This window comes from Filicampus tigris, chromosome 17 (assembly GCF_054856515.1).
Source record: "Filicampus tigris isolate MCC_2025a chromosome 17, RoL_Ftig_1.0, whole genome shotgun sequence".
In the NCBI taxonomy this organism is placed as follows: domain Eukaryota; kingdom Metazoa; phylum Chordata; class Actinopteri; order Syngnathiformes; family Syngnathidae; genus Filicampus; species Filicampus tigris.
The window spans coordinates 1,327,170-1,346,090 of NC_141233.1; the positions used below are offsets into that span (position 1 = coordinate 1,327,170).

At 41.4% G+C, this 18,921-nt stretch overlaps 1 long non-coding RNA gene across 1 annotated transcript in view; it reads right to left on the bottom strand.

The window, feature by feature from the left end:
- Positions 1–1,708: 1,708 nt before the first annotated feature.
- Positions 1,709–18,921, bottom strand: part of LOC147132818 (uncharacterized) — a 38,982-nt gene continuing 21,769 nt past the window's right edge. Inside the window, exon 3 of the long non-coding RNA XR_015081930.1 lies at positions 1,709–1,967. This is a non-coding gene — a long non-coding RNA (uncharacterized LOC147132818). The remainder of the gene's footprint in view (positions 1,968–18,921) is intronic.

Genomic DNA, 18,921 nt, shown 5'->3' on the forward strand with positions numbered 1-18,921 from the left:
TGGAACCAAACTTTGGTTCCCCCCAGTGTTTTTATATAGTCACCCCCAATTATCTGTCAGGACAATTGTCCATCCTCAGGAAGACTGCCAGGTGTGCTGCCATCCTCTTCGCTCAGCCGAGGAAGAGGAATCAAACGGATGACCGGACGGATGTACAGTAGATCCTCTCCTGTACCTTAACAGGAGCCGTACGTACTCGACTATCCGGAACAGGGAAGGTCACTGTCACAGTGCCCACTGGCCAGGATGCTCTCGGGAAACGAGGATCTACGACAAGGACCACCTGACCGACACTGATCCTGTTTGAATCGGACTGCCACTTCGGACGAGCTTGCAGACCCAGTAGGCACTGTCGTACGAAGGACGACCAGAAGTTATCGGCAAGTCCCTGACTGTGTCTCCACCGACGTCACCCAAGAAGGTCTTCACTGTCGTAGATGGCTTGTGGAGGCGACGAATCTCGGCGTCCCATGAGCAGCATATTTGGCGTTATGTCCCTCATGCTCTCAGTCACTGGTGGGGGTGCGCTCTTAAGAACGACCTCACGACAAAGCTGAGTCATTACATCACTAACGGATGGGTCATCACCGAAAGCATCAGACCAGTCCTGGTGCATCCTTGACAGATAAGCTTAACCAGTTTCCTCCCTACACATCAGAAAAGTACAGTTATGGAAGGGCCCCAAAAAGGCAAGAAACAATTACTGCATGGCATAGCCAATTTGACCCAAGATGTGGCCATTCAAGGGAAGCTCCTCGTCATAGGTCACCATATTTGCCATCTGCTCCGGGGTGCACAACTCCAGAAAGGTCAGTTTCATGCCCACCACTGCACGTAAATGTCCTGTCACCAAAAGAATCTCCTGCGTAGCATCGGTAAAAGGTTGTATAAAAACTGCACCACCTCCATCAAGCATTAACGCTCTGAGATACTAAAAGGTGTGTACACTAACTCTTGTGGCTGGGCAGAACTAACCAGGAGGTGCCCCTGAAACATACGGCACTTGTCTTAAAGAACCTTGTCTCTATTTCTAAGATTTCTTTTCACAATCTCTGAATATGGGAATTTTTCTGTTGGTCCCACCTCCATCTCGGATGACGCTTCCAATTTCGACTCCATCTCGGAAGTCTGTGCCTCTGAAAGTGTCACCAGTCTTTATGCTGCCTCCAGCAAGTTCTCCATCTGCATAAGATTATCCTGAGCACATAATTTCAGCCTCACATTTCCTTATTACTACTTCGGTCTTGAGATTAGTCACATCTAATTTAGTTTTGAAATGATATACAGTTATCCCTTGTTTATCACGGTTAATGGGGACCAGAACCCCCCTGTGAAAGGTGAAAACGGCGTTGCACTTTTAAATCTTCATTGTTATTGTACAAAGTGAAAGAGTGTCATCACCTGTGGGGGTTGTTAACATTTTTATTACGGTCGAATTCTTGCCCAGTACTGCTTTAAGACAAACTTGAACAAACACTTGAACATTTTATTTACCACTGTTTTTCGTCGTCCTTATGCTTGTCGGTGGCTGAGTGCGCTCTGCTCACAACTTCGGCAAATTCACCCGTGCTCTCGTTGGTCAATCTCACGCCGGGAACCAATCACGCGGCTTGTACTGTTGTGTATATACAAAGCCTCCAAGTCAACTAGCTCTTTGAAACAACACGTCTTTCCGCAATATGGCTGCCGATATGGCTGAATTTTTTCATTTTTATTTTTTGATGAGTACTTTTTGAAAACCCACGATGCACTGAGGCCGCACAACTTGAACCATGACGTAGCGAGGGATTACTGTACACCGAACGCATCATTATCAGATTTAATCCCGTCCAAGTCTGTCTGCACCTCCACATAAGGTGAGGCCATCTTTTTCGGCAAACTAAGTGTTGTCCTTTCTTCCCAAAAAGACTTCAAGTCAGAATCCTGTTTTGTGAATCCAGTTGGTTCCCAACAGCTCGGCCCCAAGCCTGCAACAGAAAGCACACTGATGGACACATAGTCGGGCAACGGGAAGGCCCAGCAACCACATGTTGGTCATTATCCATCTTAAACATAATAGTTCCTCTTGTCATTTCTGAAATCGGCACTTGCACAGCTGGAGATAAAAGCATTAATTGCGGCGATAAAACATGGTTGAGGAAGAGTGGTAGGCCTTCCACTCACCCCCTCCCTTGATTCCTCTGACTTCCTCAATTGCCTGTCCTCTTTTTCTTTTTTTGTAACTTGTTCTAACTTTGTGGCTGCTGATAGAATTTACAAACAAACATTCACACTCACAATCAAACCTAGGGCCAAATAAGGTGTTTATCCACCTAAATATCAGGCCTTGTTTATCCTGTGCTTAGCTGGGTTTCCTCCTGAACATCTAAACAAAACCTGGCATTCTTGAACAAAAACGAACTGTCGTTCAAAAAAATTCTCACACTCCAGAACGAACGTGTTCACAAAAATGTTTATTTGGCAGAAATGCAATACGTTCACAGTTCATGTTCACCCAAATAATGAAAGAGGTCATGAACTTTCATTCTTTGAACGCGTTCAGGTAGAACACTGTTGAGGTTGTTATGTTTAATGTAATTAGTGGTTATGTCATACTGCAAAACTAGTGTAGTCCATATTATCGAAGACAAATTCCTTGTGTGTTTTGAAGCTAATTAAAAGTGTTGTGAGGATCCTAGGCAGACAGAGACTCTGGATTAAGGCAGATTTTAATGTGCATGTTGGTGAAGGAAACAGGGGTGAGAAAGAAGTAAAGCCCCAATCCCACTGAGCGGCGAATGTTGCATTCACGTCACAGTTTGCCAGCGTACGTTCAATGTCGCAAATATTCACAAAACGTTTACCAGACGTTTGCCAACAGTTTCACAGATTTTTCGCAAGAATAAAGTACAGATGAACGACTGATGATAGTTGGGCGAAAACTTGCTCATAGTTACGTGCCCATGTGCACGTCATCTTATTGCCACCTCTTAGTGATTCGTTGCGTCATCGTAGCTTGGATTCAGTGGTTGGTGATCATCTGGCAAACTATCTGAAGCCTCTAGACAAGGGGTGGGCAAACCTTTGGACTTGCGGGCCACATTGGGATGTAAAATTTGACAGAGGGGCTGGCCAGGAACATTTGCATCGAGTGTTTGGGCCAAATAACACACGCAAATAAACGAACAAGCCGATTGACTACCAGCGTGCACTGATGGCTGCCCCTTTCAAACGTGCCAAAGAGCTCTCATGCAGGTAGTACGTTTGTGTCAATGAATAGCGTCGCTAATATCAGATTAGTGTGAAGCAAATTTCTTTGCAATGAACAACACAAGGAACAAACTTAACTTAAAAAGTAAGGAATAAAGAAAAAAGATAAGATAAGATAAGAATGTCTTTATTGATCCCACAGTGGGGAAATTTTCATTGTTACAGCAGCAAAGATATAGGTCACACAGGGACGGCGGCATAATGTGGCCATTAATGTATAACATTGACGGCAAACATTTAGGATCAAACCTATGTAAATATACGCAGTAACATGTGTATATACACATGTATATACACACCAACCTACATCTACATAAAAAGTATGAGGAACACTCATTTTGACCCGTACATAGTACAGAGGAAAAATACTCTAAGTAAGTGACAGTGCTGCAGTGCTGTAGTGAAATGTAAGGGACAGCATTGGATAAAAATAAAACTAGACTAACAGTAGTGGGGAATGATGAGTTTTGCACGGTATTACAGTAGTGGGGAATATTGGGTATTGCACGATATGAGCTCAGGTGCAGGACTGCACGATTGCACTAATGTCCGCCAGTTTGTAGAGACTACACAATGTTCTTGTTAAAGAGTCTGACAGCAGCAGGCAAGAAAGAACGGCGGAATCTCTCCTTTGCACAGCTAGGGTGTAACAGTCTGTCACTGAAGGAGCTGTGGAGTGCTGTTAGGGTGCCCTGGAGGGGGTGGTCCGGGTTGTCCAGCATTGATGACAGCTTGGCCAACATCCTCCTGTCCCCCACCGAGTCCACAGAGTCCAGGGAGCAGCCCAGGACAGAGCCGGCCCTCCTGACCAGTTTGTCCAGCCGCTTCTTGTCCCGGGCCGAGACGCCGCCTGCCCAGGTGACCACTCCCTGGAAGATGACCGATGCAACCACCGAGTCATAAAAGTTCCTGAGGAGTGTCCCCTGAACCCCAAAAGACCTCAGTCTCCTGAGTAGGAAGAGTCTGCTCTGACTCTTCCTATAGAGGGCGTCTGTGTTGTCGCACCAGTCCAGTTTATTGTTCAGATGAACACCCAGGTACTTGTAAGTTGAGACTCTCTCAACATCTGTTCCCCGGATATTCACTGGTGCAGGTGAAGAGTGCTGGCGTCTACCGAAATCCACCACCATTTCTTTGGATTTCCCCGCATTGATCAGGAGGCGGTTCTGCTGGCACCAGTCCACAAAACCCTGAATAAGTTCTCTGTACTCCTGATCATCTCCGCCTGTGATGAGGCCGACAATCGCAGAGTCGTCAGAGAACTTCTGCAGGTGACAGGTAGGGGTGTTGTAGTTGAAGTCCGAGGTGTGAACAGGAAGGGAGCCAAGACAGGCCAAGACAGTTCCCTGTGGGGCCCCCGTGCTACAGAGGAGCACGTCAGACACACAGTCCTGCGTCCTCATATACTGTGGCCGGTTTGTGAGGTAGTCCTGGATCCATGTGGTGAGGTGGTGCGCCACCCCCGCCCGCTCCAGCTTGTCTTGTATTGTTTTAAATCTTCGTTCCATATATATATATATATATATATATGGAACGAAGATATATATATATATATATATATATATATATATTTTTTTTTTTCTTTTAAAACTGAAGAGGAAATTAGTGGAGGACGTGAACGAGAACCAAAAGAATAATTGGGATCAAATTCATGATTTGAATGTGCCCGACAAGTAATGGCAACGCCGCGCACCTTCGGACCTAGTGTTCGCCCGTGGCCGGCGGCGGACGACGAGAAAAACTCTTCCCCTTCACACTCAACCAAAGCCAGGAAGTGTGAGGCTTCACTATCGCTTCAATTCACTTCATAAAGTGGATTTATTAGGCGTGGTGGTGGGCAAATCTCACTTGTTTCCAGACCCGGAAATGTATATTTATCGTATGTGATGTTTTTTTTTTAATATCTTTATTTCGTAAATGTCAAAAATAACAACAAATTGAACACAATTTACATTTTAACACAAACACACAAAAAACAAACATAACGCTATGCGGTAAACAAAACAACATACGAGAAGAAAAATAGTTACGACATTTTAGCATAGAGAGAAAGAGAAACAAAAAAAATACATTCAAAAAAATATTTAAATAAAAACATTAGATTCAACACAAGCAGAAATAGTTGTAATCTGTTTTAGAGAGTACCTAATTGTAAAGATATAATGTTTGAATTCGTCAATGAAAACAGTAAAGCTCGGAATCCTTCCCATGACCTTACATTTATGAATATGAAATTTTGCCATTATTAAAAGTAAGTTAATCAAATGCAGTTTTGATTTTCTCCCTTTTTTTTCATCAAAACCAAAAAGCACATTTTTCTAAAATAACACAAAACTTTTTTCAATATAATTTGTTATAAAAATACTTAGGTTACACCAAAAAGATTGTACTAATGAACATTGCCAAAACAAGTGAATCACAGTTTCAGGAGAGTCAGAACAGAAGTTACAATTTACATCAATGTCTTTCTTGAACTTTTTTTCAATTTAGTCTTTAGTTGGATAAATTCGATGGACAATTGTAAATGACACTTCTTTAATCTTATTTGTAGTTAGATAACGATTAGGTAAGAGCCAGACATTCTTCCAAACAATATTATCCACAAAGCCAGACCAGATTGTGATCACATGAGGGAATGAGGTAACATTTTTCTGAAGAAGTACTCTTATTTTGTTTTTTATCAGGTTTGGAGAAACATTCTTTACCCACAAATGTACATAACGGAGATAATAAGGACATTTTCTGGGCATCAAGCCTGGGTTGGGATTTAAAAAGCATACAAACTTCTGAAGGGATAGCACCAAAAATGTTTGCATAATCCCCAGGTGTAATAGGTATGCCATACCGACAAAAAATTAACATGAAAAAAAGTGTACCATTCTTATTAAATAACTGATCCACCCATATAATATTATTATCAAACCAAGTTTTCATGAAGAGAGTCTTATGTTTATAGAGAATGTCTTTATTTCATAAATAGTAAGTATGGGGCGAAAAATTGTGCTTGTAAATGAGAGACCAAGCCAAAAAAGATTGGCGATGAAAATTAGCCACATTTCCAGGTCTTTGTCAATATCATAATTATACACGAGCAAAAAATGTAACCCGCCCATACTAGAAAGAAGGTGCTGAGGTATGATATTCCATATGGTGGTGAGATTTGTAAAAAATTGTTTCAGCCATTTTAGTTTAAGTGTATTATTCAAGTGGTCGACTGGTTAGCACGTCCGCCTCACAGTTCAGAGGTCGTGGGTTCGATCCCGGCCCCGGCCTCCCTGTGTGGAGTTTGCATGTTCTCCCCGTGTCTGCGTGGGTTTTCTCCGGGTACTCCGGTTTCCTCCCTCATTCCAAAAACATGCATGGTAAGTTGATTGGACTCTCTCAATTGCCCCTAGGTGTCACAGTGAGTGCGGATGTTTGTGTTTGTGTGCCCTGCGATTGGCTGGCAACCAATTCAGGGTGTCCCCCGCCTACTGCCCGAAGACAGCTGGGATAGGCTCCAGCACACCCCGCGACCCTTGTGAGGATAAGCGGTATAGATAATGGTTGGATGGATGTATTATTCAAGGTGGAAAAATCCCAAAAATTAAGCCCACCATTTTCATCCGAATTCATCACAACAGCTTTCCTCAAGTAATGAGTCTTGTTTTTCCACAAAAAATTAAAGAGCATCTTGTCAATTTCTTTTAAAAGCTTGTCATCAAGGTAAAGAGCCATTGCGGCATATATGAGTCATGAAATCCCTTCAGCCTTTGTAATCAAAACCATCCATCCATTATCTGTACCGCTTCTCCTCACAAGGGTCGCGGGGCGTGCTGGAGCCTATCCCAGCTGTCTTTGGGCAATTTAGAGTATCCAATCAACTTACCATGCATGTTTTTGGAATGTGGGAGGAAACCGGAGTGCCCGGAGAAAACCCACGCAGGCACGGGGAGAACATGCAAACTCCACACAGGGAGGCCGGAGCCGGGATCGAACCCACGACCTCTGAACTGTGAGGCGGACGTGCTAACCAGTCGACCACCGTGCCGCCTGTAATCAAAACCCTTCCTTTTAATGAGAGATCCCTTAATAGCCACAATTTTTTTTTTTTTTTTTTTCTGTATGATCGGCTTAAAATTCAGAGAAGCTCTCATTTTTATATCCTTGGTAATTGTAATTCCTAGATATAATACCTCTTCTTTTATTGGAATACCATAAAGTAGAGATTTAGAACATTTCTTGATGGCCATAAGATCACATTTATTTTTATTCAAATAAAGACCAGAAGCTTTGGAGAACCCTTTCATCACCCCAAATGCAAGTATTTGGTTTTCATTCTGTAAAAAAAGTGTAGTGTCATCTGTAAGTTGTGTGATAACCAACTCTCTATGAATCAAGGAGATCCCTTTCAAAGAACTGGATTTAATGTGGTCTGCAAGTAACTGGGCCACTATCAGAAAGAGGTACGGAGAGGCAGGGCAACCCTGCCTTATCCCTCTGGACAACCTAAATCTAGGGGAAGTACCACCGCTCAATTTGATCGAACTATTACTATTTTTATATAGTGTTTTAATGGCCGCAGAGAAATAACATCCAAAACCAATTTTTTCAAGAGACTGGAAGATAAACTGGTGCTCTACAGTATCAAAAGCTTTGCGGAAATTTAAGAAAAGAATGAATCCTTGATCGTCCAAATTAAATCCGGATAATCAATAATGTCTAAAACTAATCTAACATTATTTACTATGTGTCTATTTGGCATGAAGCCAGACTGTGTTTCATCATTAATAGAATCTAGTACACTCTTTAGTCTCTTAGCAAATACAATAGCAAATATATTATAGTCATTATTTAGTAGACAAAGACAAAGGCACGGCAGTTATCAATAAGTAAAACATCTTTATTAGGTTTAGGTATCAGGGTAATAATTCCTTGAGACAGAGTGTGGAAGTTGTTCTTACTCTCCACAAAAACCTCATTCAAGAAAGGAACCAGAAGATTGGCAAATTCTTTATAGAATTCTGAAATTATGCCATCTGTGCCAGGTGATTTATTATTCTTCAAGAGATTTATTGCATTTTTATATCATCTAATGTGATTGGTTCATCACAATATTCCATTTGACTTCGATCAATTGTTTTATCTGTAAGGGAATTTAATAACCTATCAGCAGACTCCTGGCAAAAGTCTGAAGTATATAAAGTTTCATAAAACTTATGACAAAAACTGGATACCGCAGTGTGGTTCTCTGTGACAGTCCCATTAATGTTAAGCCTATTTATGGTATTATTTTTGCAGCGATGTTTTTCTAAACTAAAAAAATAGTGAGAGTTTTGTTCACCTTCTTCAAGCCATTTCGCTCTGGATCTGATGTACGCACCCTTCGCTTTTAACGCATATAACTCATCTAACTTCAACTGTAAATTATTTAACTGCACCTTATCCTCCTCTGTTAAATCACTTTTTTGTATCAACTGAGATATTCCAGCCACTATATTAACTTCTTCAGTTCGTCTCAAGTTAGCTTGGAGGCTACCAAATTTCCTTAAATACTTGCCAATCTCATATTTAAGTAATTCCCAATTAAGGCCGTATTGTTTATCTAATTTTGCTTTGGTCCAAAAATATGAAATCAATCTAGTAATCTCATTTTTGACATCTCCATTCGATAAAAGCGAACAGTTGAGTTTCCATTAGGTTGACCGTGAATTAGTGTTGTTAGAGGAGGACATATTAAATTTAAGGAGTATAGCTTTATGGTCTGTGAGAGGAGTAGGTAAAATATCTACTTTAATGTTAGCTGTGTCAAAACTCTCAGAAATTAGCCAAAAGTCTTGACTGACTTGAACCATTTTATTACTCCAAGTGAAAGCTCTGCTGTTAGGGTATTTCACTCTCCATATGTCCACAAGACTAAACCTATCCATAAAAGCTTTGAGATTGTCATTATCTCTATATATTGGAGTGAGAGGCCATTCATCCATATTTCCATCCAAAATACAGTTAAAGTCCCCTCCTAAAATCAAGTAAGCATTTGGAAATTTGACTAGCCCTTTTGACAAGATGCCCTCTATAGTCAGTAAGAGGCTATTATTTTGTGTTCTGGAGTTGTAGCCATAAATATTACCCAAAAGGATAATAAAGTCATTGTGTTTAATTACTTGACAGATAAAATGTCCACCCAAATCACACTCAGTGAGTAAGACATCTCCACTAAACCTGTACTTAAAAGTAGCTACCCCACTTGACCGTTCTGTACCATGGGCAAGTCAAACTGAATCACCCCATTGAGACCTCCAGAAATTGGCATCCACCATAATGGAATGAGATTCTTGTACGGAAATTGTTTTTTGACTTAAACTGCTTAGCAAAAAGAAATAATGCATTTCGTTTTACATTGTTACGCAACCACCTAGCGTTAAGAGACACAAAAGATAAAATATTAATTATTATTATAATAATAAATATAACGACATGAGAGCAGCATCATATTATAATTATATAAAAGACTGCTTATAATAGTGAACCCCTTTGATACAGTACGAGATACAGCGTAACAACACTGTCATGTAAACATTTTTTTTTTTTATATTGTAAACATTAACATTTTGGTCACAATCGAAAAAAATAAAGTATATTTACCAAGTTCTTTTAATCAGGTTGGAGGAAAAATCTCCTTTTTGCCAATGAAGGCACGGCCACCTACAAAGTAGGCAATTTTCTGCTGATTGTGTGCTTGTTCCACCAACGGCGTCCTGGACTCTGGATCAGCTTTGCAGAGGTCTTCCGCAAAGCGCAGACCGTTGTCTTGGAGGAAGGCAGAGCTCTTCGCACCAGCCCATACAGCAGCTCTCTAGACGCGGGAAGTGAACTGCACGATGATTCCTCTCGAGCTGTTCAGTTTCTTCATCCCCACGCGGTACACAGTATTGATGACCACCAGGAGTCGCTGAGCATCAGACGGCAGCATCATTTTGCAGACACGAATCACTTCGCTCCTCACATCTTTGTCTTCCACTTGCTCATTAACTTCATGCAACTTCAAGTTCCATCGTTTCGAGGACCATTCCATGTCGATGATACGTGCCTCTAATATGTTGATATGGTCCTTTTCGCTATTGAGGGTACTTTCGAGCTGGGATACTCTTAACTTCACCCCACTCACTTGCTTGCAGACAGCCGCCATTTCACCCCGCATACTTGCAATTTGAGTCGCATTATTCTGAACCAAGCCTTTCAGTTCATCTGACCTAGCATTAATCAACACTGACAAAGTAGCGATGATATCGTTGTTAGGACCGGCATTTTTACCTCTCTTCGCCGGAGGTTGCTTGTCAGGGGTGCTAGGCCCAGAGAGGGGTAGCGAAGGGAATTCTTGGTCGCACATCAGCAGTATGTTAAATTTTTCTCCAACATAGTCATGGCAAGAATCCACCAACACGCTAGCCCCTGTCGCTTTGTCTGTTGCAGTATCGCCACTCGTAGTATTGCCACTTGTAGCATTAAACAACATCTTCTGACCAGTCTTCCGTTTCACACAAGCGGGAGTGCTTCTCGCCATAGCTGGTTCAAATTGCAATGAAAGTTTCACTGTATGAGCAAAAAGGTTGCTAAAGCGATATCACTTTTTATAAATATGCATAAAGCTATTCCAAAAGTAGTCTCTTTGCATTTATCATCAAATTTGATAACTGCTCTCGAAGTCAGGGCTATTGACAGCGCCATCTTGGCTCCATTTCCTTTAGCGTATGTGATGGCCTGTGTTTTGCGTGACCGAATGACATCGCTAGACAAGACCCTTTTCCCCACTTCTTTCGCACAGAAATACAGTGGGTGTGGCTTGCCACAAAGGTCCACCAAGGGTCAGTGCGCCATCTACTGGAGAAATGCGGGAAGTACAGGGACAAGATGAAATCATTGAATGATTCTAATTTTTTTTTTTTTTGTTGGACAAGTTCGGCGGGCCGGATTAAAAAGGCCGTAGTTTGCCCATGTCTCTCCTAGAACAAAAATCTCGCTTTCATCAGTCTACTTGTATCATTCTTTTTTTTCTATTTGCCTTAAAACCATGAATATTCAGGTTTCCACTAAACAAGTTCGACAGATCTGTTTTATGTCTTTTAAAAGATCATGTAATATTTATTGCAATTCACCTTTTACATCTTTTGTGTATTTTCACACAAATTTCTAAACATCCAAAAAGAAAAGTTAATTCAGTAAGAGGAGCCATGAAGTCCTATAATCGTCACATTTAGAGAGAACTCTGTTTGAAAGAAACAGAGTGAGTGAAATGTCCATGCCATCGGAGGCTTGGATGCATTAAACATTCCCCATTAGGAGAAGTAATGGATTAAAGGGTGCTGTGGCTCTGCAGTTTGCCAGTCAATGCTCTTTCGCTCTCCTCCAATGCAAGTGCCCCCTTCCTACTCTGTTCTCTTCTTGCTGAAAGAAGTTGATTTGCCATCAATTGCCATCGTGGCTGGTGCCATTAATGCACACCCACAAAAGGATGACACATCGCATTATCACCTCACTCCCTTTCAAATTAGAGCTGAGCGATGCCTCGGCGCAGCTTGTGACTGGTTAACAGTATCAGCTATTTGTCGGGATTGTTCTCTAATACACAGTGTCTAAAGATTTCATCAGGCATTTCATGATGGAAATAAACCACTGCCCACAGGGAAATTGGCCTGATTAATGGAATTATGCTTTGCAGGGGAGTCAATATGGGCAGCAGACACTGGAATGAGGATGAGCAGAACTGTCTGTCACTGACAAGACTAGAATTACTGACGAGTCCTCACACCACGTTGCTACATCGGTTAGCAGTTTTGCCTCATAGCAAAAACTTGTCTAATGCTTTTCTCTGTATAGTTGTGTTCTATTTACTGTGTTCTTAGGGGAGCAAAATTATTTCTCTAATACTGTATATAAGTAACTTGCAATCACTTTAGAGTGTAAACCACCTCTTTCCTTAATCTCCCCACTTCCTACAACCCTGAATAAGACAAGCAACACACGTGAGTCTGATAACGATTCTGACCATTTGAATAAGATGTATTGGAGTAGGGATACATCTAAAACGTGCTGGACAGGGGCCCTCTAGGACTGGAGTCGGACACAACTGTTGTAAATAAGAGCCATAAATGTGTATAAACAGCACAGGTGTTAACCATTTTCAAAAACATATAATGGACTTCTGTTATCTCACTCATTCGACCGCCTGCCCTTCTGGCAGCATACAAATGTGACGTCACGCATTGGGGGGTCGGTTAGAATCACTGAATATATTTTAGAAGTACAAATGCTGCACCTTGCTTTATTACAAATGTACATTCATGTGAATACAGTATGTATCCCATATCTCACTCTCACAAGCACGAAGAGCTATGAAAATAGGCTGTTTATTCAACATATGTATTTTGTGTGTATATCTTACTACAGATACTTCGCAAGTGATTATTTAAATATGAATAATTTTACATCCAAGTGAGTGTGCAATTCTTTAGAATTACCCCAAAAATGTTGCTTATTTTAGATTTTTTTTCAAACGGCGAGGTATCGGTACAGTATCGGCATTGGCCGATGCCAGGTAGCGGGATCGGTATTGGGGCCAAAAAGTGGTATCGGAACAACATAACTGGGATGTGTACGTCGATAGCTGCACAATTTCTGTAAATAGTGTGACATCATAGCAGCAGTAATTTTAACAAAGACAACTAATGGGACACAGTATAGTTTTTGTCAATTAGCTGTGATGAAGAAACCAAGCATCCGTTTATCCTCTCTTTACTCACATTTAAAAAGATAGCTGAACCTATTCTGTGGTGAGAGCAAGCAGCATATGAAAAAATAACTATCTCAGTTGGAAAAGTTAAAAAAAAGAGAGATAATCGGGTCAAAAAGAAACAAATTAATGAATACACTATTAATTAATAAACAAAGGAAAAGTTTGTCAGAGCTCTACAGGTAGTATAAATGAATTTGCAGATGCATATGTTGAACAATATTATTCCATGACAGCGAGATATATAATATAATATATAGTTTTTCCTTTATTTTGATTCTTGAATGTACATGTCCATGGATCCAGGGTATACCCTGCCTCTCACCCAACGTCAGCTGGGATGGGTTCCAGTTCACCCATGGGCCTATTAAGAGTGAATCAGTAGAGAACATGGTTGGGTGTTTGATAATTAATGTTGTGGTCATAATGTTCAAGTATGAAAGACACAGGGTTGTGGCGTTATCCGCAGAAAAACACATTTCAAGAAAATACTGTTACAGTATGAGGCCTTGATGCATGAGATGCAACCAAGCATCAACGTAAACTTGGTTTAACATCATCAAAGAGCAAGGGAGCCCTCTAGTGTATAGTCAGTTTAACTGGATCTACGCTTGGAAAAATACTGAATGGACTTTTTTTTTTTAACAGCGCCATTCTGAGGCATGCTTGTGTGTTAACATGTTAAAATAATAACACAAAATGGAAAACAATAAGACACTTTTGCGATTGGAAGTTGATCACTTTAACCAATTTTTTAAAAATCCACAAATGCTTGTCTGACAATGTTAGATGGACCAACCAGGCTTAAAGTACAGGGATAAGACATCTGTGATGTGCTTCACCCTAAAATCCCCTTAGTCAAGCTCCTTTGTCATAACCTGCTTTACTGCGGATCCGGCTGAAGTTCTGACTCAGAACTTTCATCCACTGCCCCCTCAAACAACAAAACACATGGGCATATGCACGCATGCTACAACCCCCCCCCCCCCCCCACGACCCCCACCCCCTACACACGGGCACCCACACCCACGCACGCACACACTAATACTGAATGTGTATTATTATTATTATAACTATTATTTCTCACCAGTCTTCCAGTTACAATACGTCAATGTATCAAAAGTGCTTTCAGTGACTATTCATTGGATTTAGAAATTCTACACACCCCTGTTCAAGTGCCAGGTTTTTGTGGTATAAAAAATTAGCTCAAGATAAAATCATTTTAAAACTGTTCCCACCAATATTGTGACCTATAACACTAAAACTCAATTGAAAAAAAACCAACAACCCTGAAATCTTATAGAAAGGTAAGTAAAAATAAACAACTGAGATAATGTTGCGCAAGCGTGCACATCATCTTCATTCAAACACATTAAATTGGAGCCAGTACACATCCGCCAGCATCAGAGGTTTTTTTTTTCTTAAGCTGGAACTGGGGCCTTTGTCAAGGTGGGGGAAATTGTGAAGAGTGCCAAATAACAGTCAGTGTGAGCACAAAACGATCCGAAGAGTGCTGTCCACAGGAGATACCCTCGCAATCTGACAGATTTGGAGCATTTTTGCAAAAAGTAAGCACGTTTTGCCACATCGAGATGTTCAGAAAATGGATGGATGAAAGACGTGCAACACTGATAGACACCTACCCGAAAAGAATTGAGTGCTGTAATAAAAGTATTATTTTGAGAGTGCGTATATTTATGAAACCAGATTACTGTAGGTCCCCCCCATTTTTTTCGTTTTTGAGTTGCACAGGTTATAGGTCACACCAAAGATGAAAAATGTTTTTAAATGATTGATCTTTTCCCTTTTTTTCTAACATAAAAAAATAGTATTTGAACAAAAGTGTAAGACTCTTCTTCCACTCCACGCCAAAGATGTCAAAAGTAGAAAAATCTGAAGTCTTTTGGCAGCAAGTACTTAGGAGAACAAACCCTAACAAATTCAGTTAAAAAAACAAAAAAACAAGAAAAAAAACCACTGAAGCTGACCGCCTCGCCAAGCTTCTGGCCCCATTCCTTTTAAATCCCCTTTGCACTGTGAAATCGGTAATGTGATTACACAGAGCCATGTGGAAAGTGGACCAATACGAACAGCAACTCTGAGCTAAAAGTTAGTCCAAAGATGAAAGAAAGGTGGCAGGGAAAGGGTGGTAGTAGTTTGGCCAGACTCAAAGGTCAATAGATGCATGTTTTATGTATTTATCTTTCCTGACAAACTTGGGACTTGTGAGCATAGTGAAGAGGTCACATAATGTAAAAGTCTAGATATAGTATTTAATCTTGATTTCTAAAGCAAAAAAGAGCACCAAAAGTACATGTACAGTACTACAGTATTTTATTGTTTATAACTTTATTTTCATTTTTATATGTTGTCCGCATTATGCTCATGACTCGATATGGGACAGTCAAAACGCTCAATGTTAAAAAGCTCAATGTCAGAAAACTGTCGTAGTTGACTCAGTTGTTATCAAAATTTACATGCACATCTCTACTTATGATTACTACAACCTTTGAAAATATTAAAACAATCTCCACAGTACGGTATTTTGGATTTTATGGGCATTAAGTGTTTTCTTCGTATAGAAGTTCAGTATAGAGAATTAGCTTAACAAGGCTTAATGTTTGAAAACTAGAACCAATCGCTACCAAAATTCATGTGCACGTCTCAACCTATGCCTACATCAGTCTCTGAAAATATCAAAACAAACACCTCCATATTTGGGATTTTATGGACATTAAGCGGCGGCACGTGGTCGACTGGTTAGCACGTCCGCCTCACAGTTCAGAGGTCGTGGGTTCGATCCATCGATAATGGATGGATGGATGGACATTAAGCGTTTTCCTCTTTCCATAGGTACACGCTCAAGTGTCATGTCACTTGATGATGAAAACGCTTAATGTCAATAAAATTCAAAATAAAGAGGCGAGTGTTTTTGATATTTTCAGAGATTTATGTGAAGATAGGTAAAGACGTGCTCAAGACTTTTGGGTGCGATTGGTCGTAGTTTTCCAACATTAAGCCTTGTTGAGCTTTTTTTCTATAGTGAATGTCTAAGGGGTGGAAAAAGCTTAATGCCTATAAAAACCCAAATACTCAGGTGAATGCTTTAATATTTTTAGGGGTTTAAGTGGGCATAAATGGTGCGGTGCATGTGAATTTTGGTGGCGATTGGTCGTAGTTTTCTAACATAAAGCCACGTTAAGCTTTTTTACATGCACATTAAGCCAGATCTGATTTTTTCGGCCACATGCATCTTATTTTTTATGACAGTCTGAGTGACTCAATTCCAATTTTTAAAATCTGACCTGGCCCACTTTCATATCTGGTCCTAAATCGGATACATACCGGATTATTTGCAATGGGAACGCAGTCTGAATGGCCAGGTCACCGCAGTGGAATTTACTCTACAGGAAACACGTCCAATCCAGCGCTGTCCTCCATTAGAAGTCCCACAAAAGACCCGGCTTAAACAGGCCGAGAGTATATAAACCTCACCAGTAATAAAATAATTACAGTCCATAACGTCATAACTCAATACCGCACACACTGTGCTTTCCCCAACAATGTACAGTATAATATACATCAAATTAATTCAAACACTCACCAGAAGAAATGATGAATCAGCCGCTGATAACGCCGTTAACACAGTCCACGTATCCCGGATGTGTGGAAGCTAACAACTACGTTAGCCACTAATGAATGCTCGAAGTCTTAAGAGAGTGACTAATTTTAGCAACAAGTAAGCTCAACACACATAGCGTTCAACTTCTCAGCACACTTACAGATAGTATTGTAGTATTAGGTCACATATGTGGGTAGGAACTTTGCATAGGGACCGGTTGTACATGGGGAAAATAAACAGGTGCGCAATAATACTCCATTGTGTGTGTTGTTCCTCCTTACGCCTCCTGCAAATATAGTTCGGCCAGACTCACGGAAGTAACAAGACATGGTGTCAGAAGTAAGTTTATTCTGTTAAAAGCTGAATCTGACCATGAGAGTGTCCAGAATGTGCACATGTTTTTTTTTTTTCTCGGGTGAGTCAGTTGGCTGCAGAAGTCTCTCCACCTGAAAAATTTAAGTTCAGGGCAGAAGACTATACGAAATGGATAAACCGGTTTGAAAGATTTCGCATTGCATCCAGGTTGGAAACGCAAGCGGACGAAAATCAGGTGAATACGCTTATCTACACTATGGGGGAGGAAGCAGAGGACATACTCGTTTCTCTCCACCCGAGGCCGGTGGAAGCGAGTGACTACGACACAGTCAAAACAAAGTTGGATGCCCACTTCATGGCTCGCAGAAATGTCATCTTCGAGAGGGCAAAGTTTAATATGCGGCAACAAGAAGAGGGAGAGTCAGCTGACGGCTTGTACACGGCACTACATTGTCTTGCGGAGTATTGTGGATACGGAGCTCTTCATGACGAAATGGTGAGAGACAGATTTGTTGTTGGCTTGAGAGAGAAACGTTTATCAGAACAACTGCAGATGGACCCAGAATTAACACTGGAGAAAGCAATTAACAGAGCTCGTCAAAGTGAGCTCATCAAGAAGCAATAGGAAATGTTAAAGTCTAACTTTAAAGTTGACATCACCAACACAAGCACGCAGCGTGCATGCACGGCACCGTGGTGGCGCGCAGCCTAAACAAACGCAGCGGCAACATGGAGGGTCTGTTAAAAAAGCACCAAAGGACAAACAGACACAATGCAAATGATGCGGTGATGCGAAGGGACATAGTCTGCAACAATGCCCAGCAAGAGATGTAACATGTAATCACTGCAAGAAAAAGGGGCATTACGCAAGAGTGTGCAGAACGAAAAAAAAAAAATGAAGTGAGCGCTGTGAGACTGATGATTATGCAGATGAAGTTGCATTCCTGGGCTCCTTGTCAGCCGATACATTGATCAGTCCATGGGTGACGGACATGAGTATGGACAATTATAGAGCAGTGTTTAAGATAGACACTGGCGGGGATGTTACAGCTGTTCCAGAAATACTTTACAGCCGTGGCAAATTCGGAAGGCTGGTGAGACCTCTTAAAGTTCTGAAGGGACCAGGGGGCACACGTCTAAAGGTCATAAGCATGTTCACAGCCACGCTCATTAAGAACAATAATTGTGTCAAAGAGGACATTTATGTTGTGAAAGGGCTGAACACACCACTGCTGGGTGGGATTGCTGCAATGGGACTGCAGCTGGTCGCTAGAATGAAGAACACCAACCTGGACTGCAAGGAGTCTGTAAAAAGGGAGTTTCCAAAGCTTTTCAGTGGATTAGGTAAAATTGAGGGTGAGTACAAAATTGTACTGAAGCCTGGAGCACAGCCATTCTCTCTCTCGACGCCCAGACGTATCTCCCTCCCGCTCCTGCAAAGAGTTAAGGAGGAGCTGAAGCGTATGGAGGCGCAAGGAGTCATCTCTAAAGTGGAGGTGCCAACGGAGTGGTGTGCGCCAACGGTGGTGGTGCCCAAACGGACTTGCAAGAGGGTGAGAATATGCACAGACCTCACTGAACTAAATAAATCTGTCATAAGAGAAAAACACCCACTTCCCTCAGTCGAACACACTTTAGGTCAGTTGGCAGGCGCCAAAGTGTTTTCAAAGTTGGATGCCAACGCTGGATTTTGGCAGATTCTGCTGTCCAAGGAGTCTTCTTTGTTGACTACATTCATCACTCCATTTGGGCGCTATTGGAATCTTTGGAATCTCGTCTGCACCAGAACATTTCCAGAAGCACATGTCACCCATTTTGGAGGGTCTGGATGGTGTTTTATGTCAAATGGACGATGTTCTTATCTGGGGAGGCACACAGTGTGAGCATGACGAGAGGTTGAGGAGGACTCTGTTACATCTGCAGGAGGCGGGCGCCACAATGAAAAGTGTGAGTTCTCAAAGTGAGC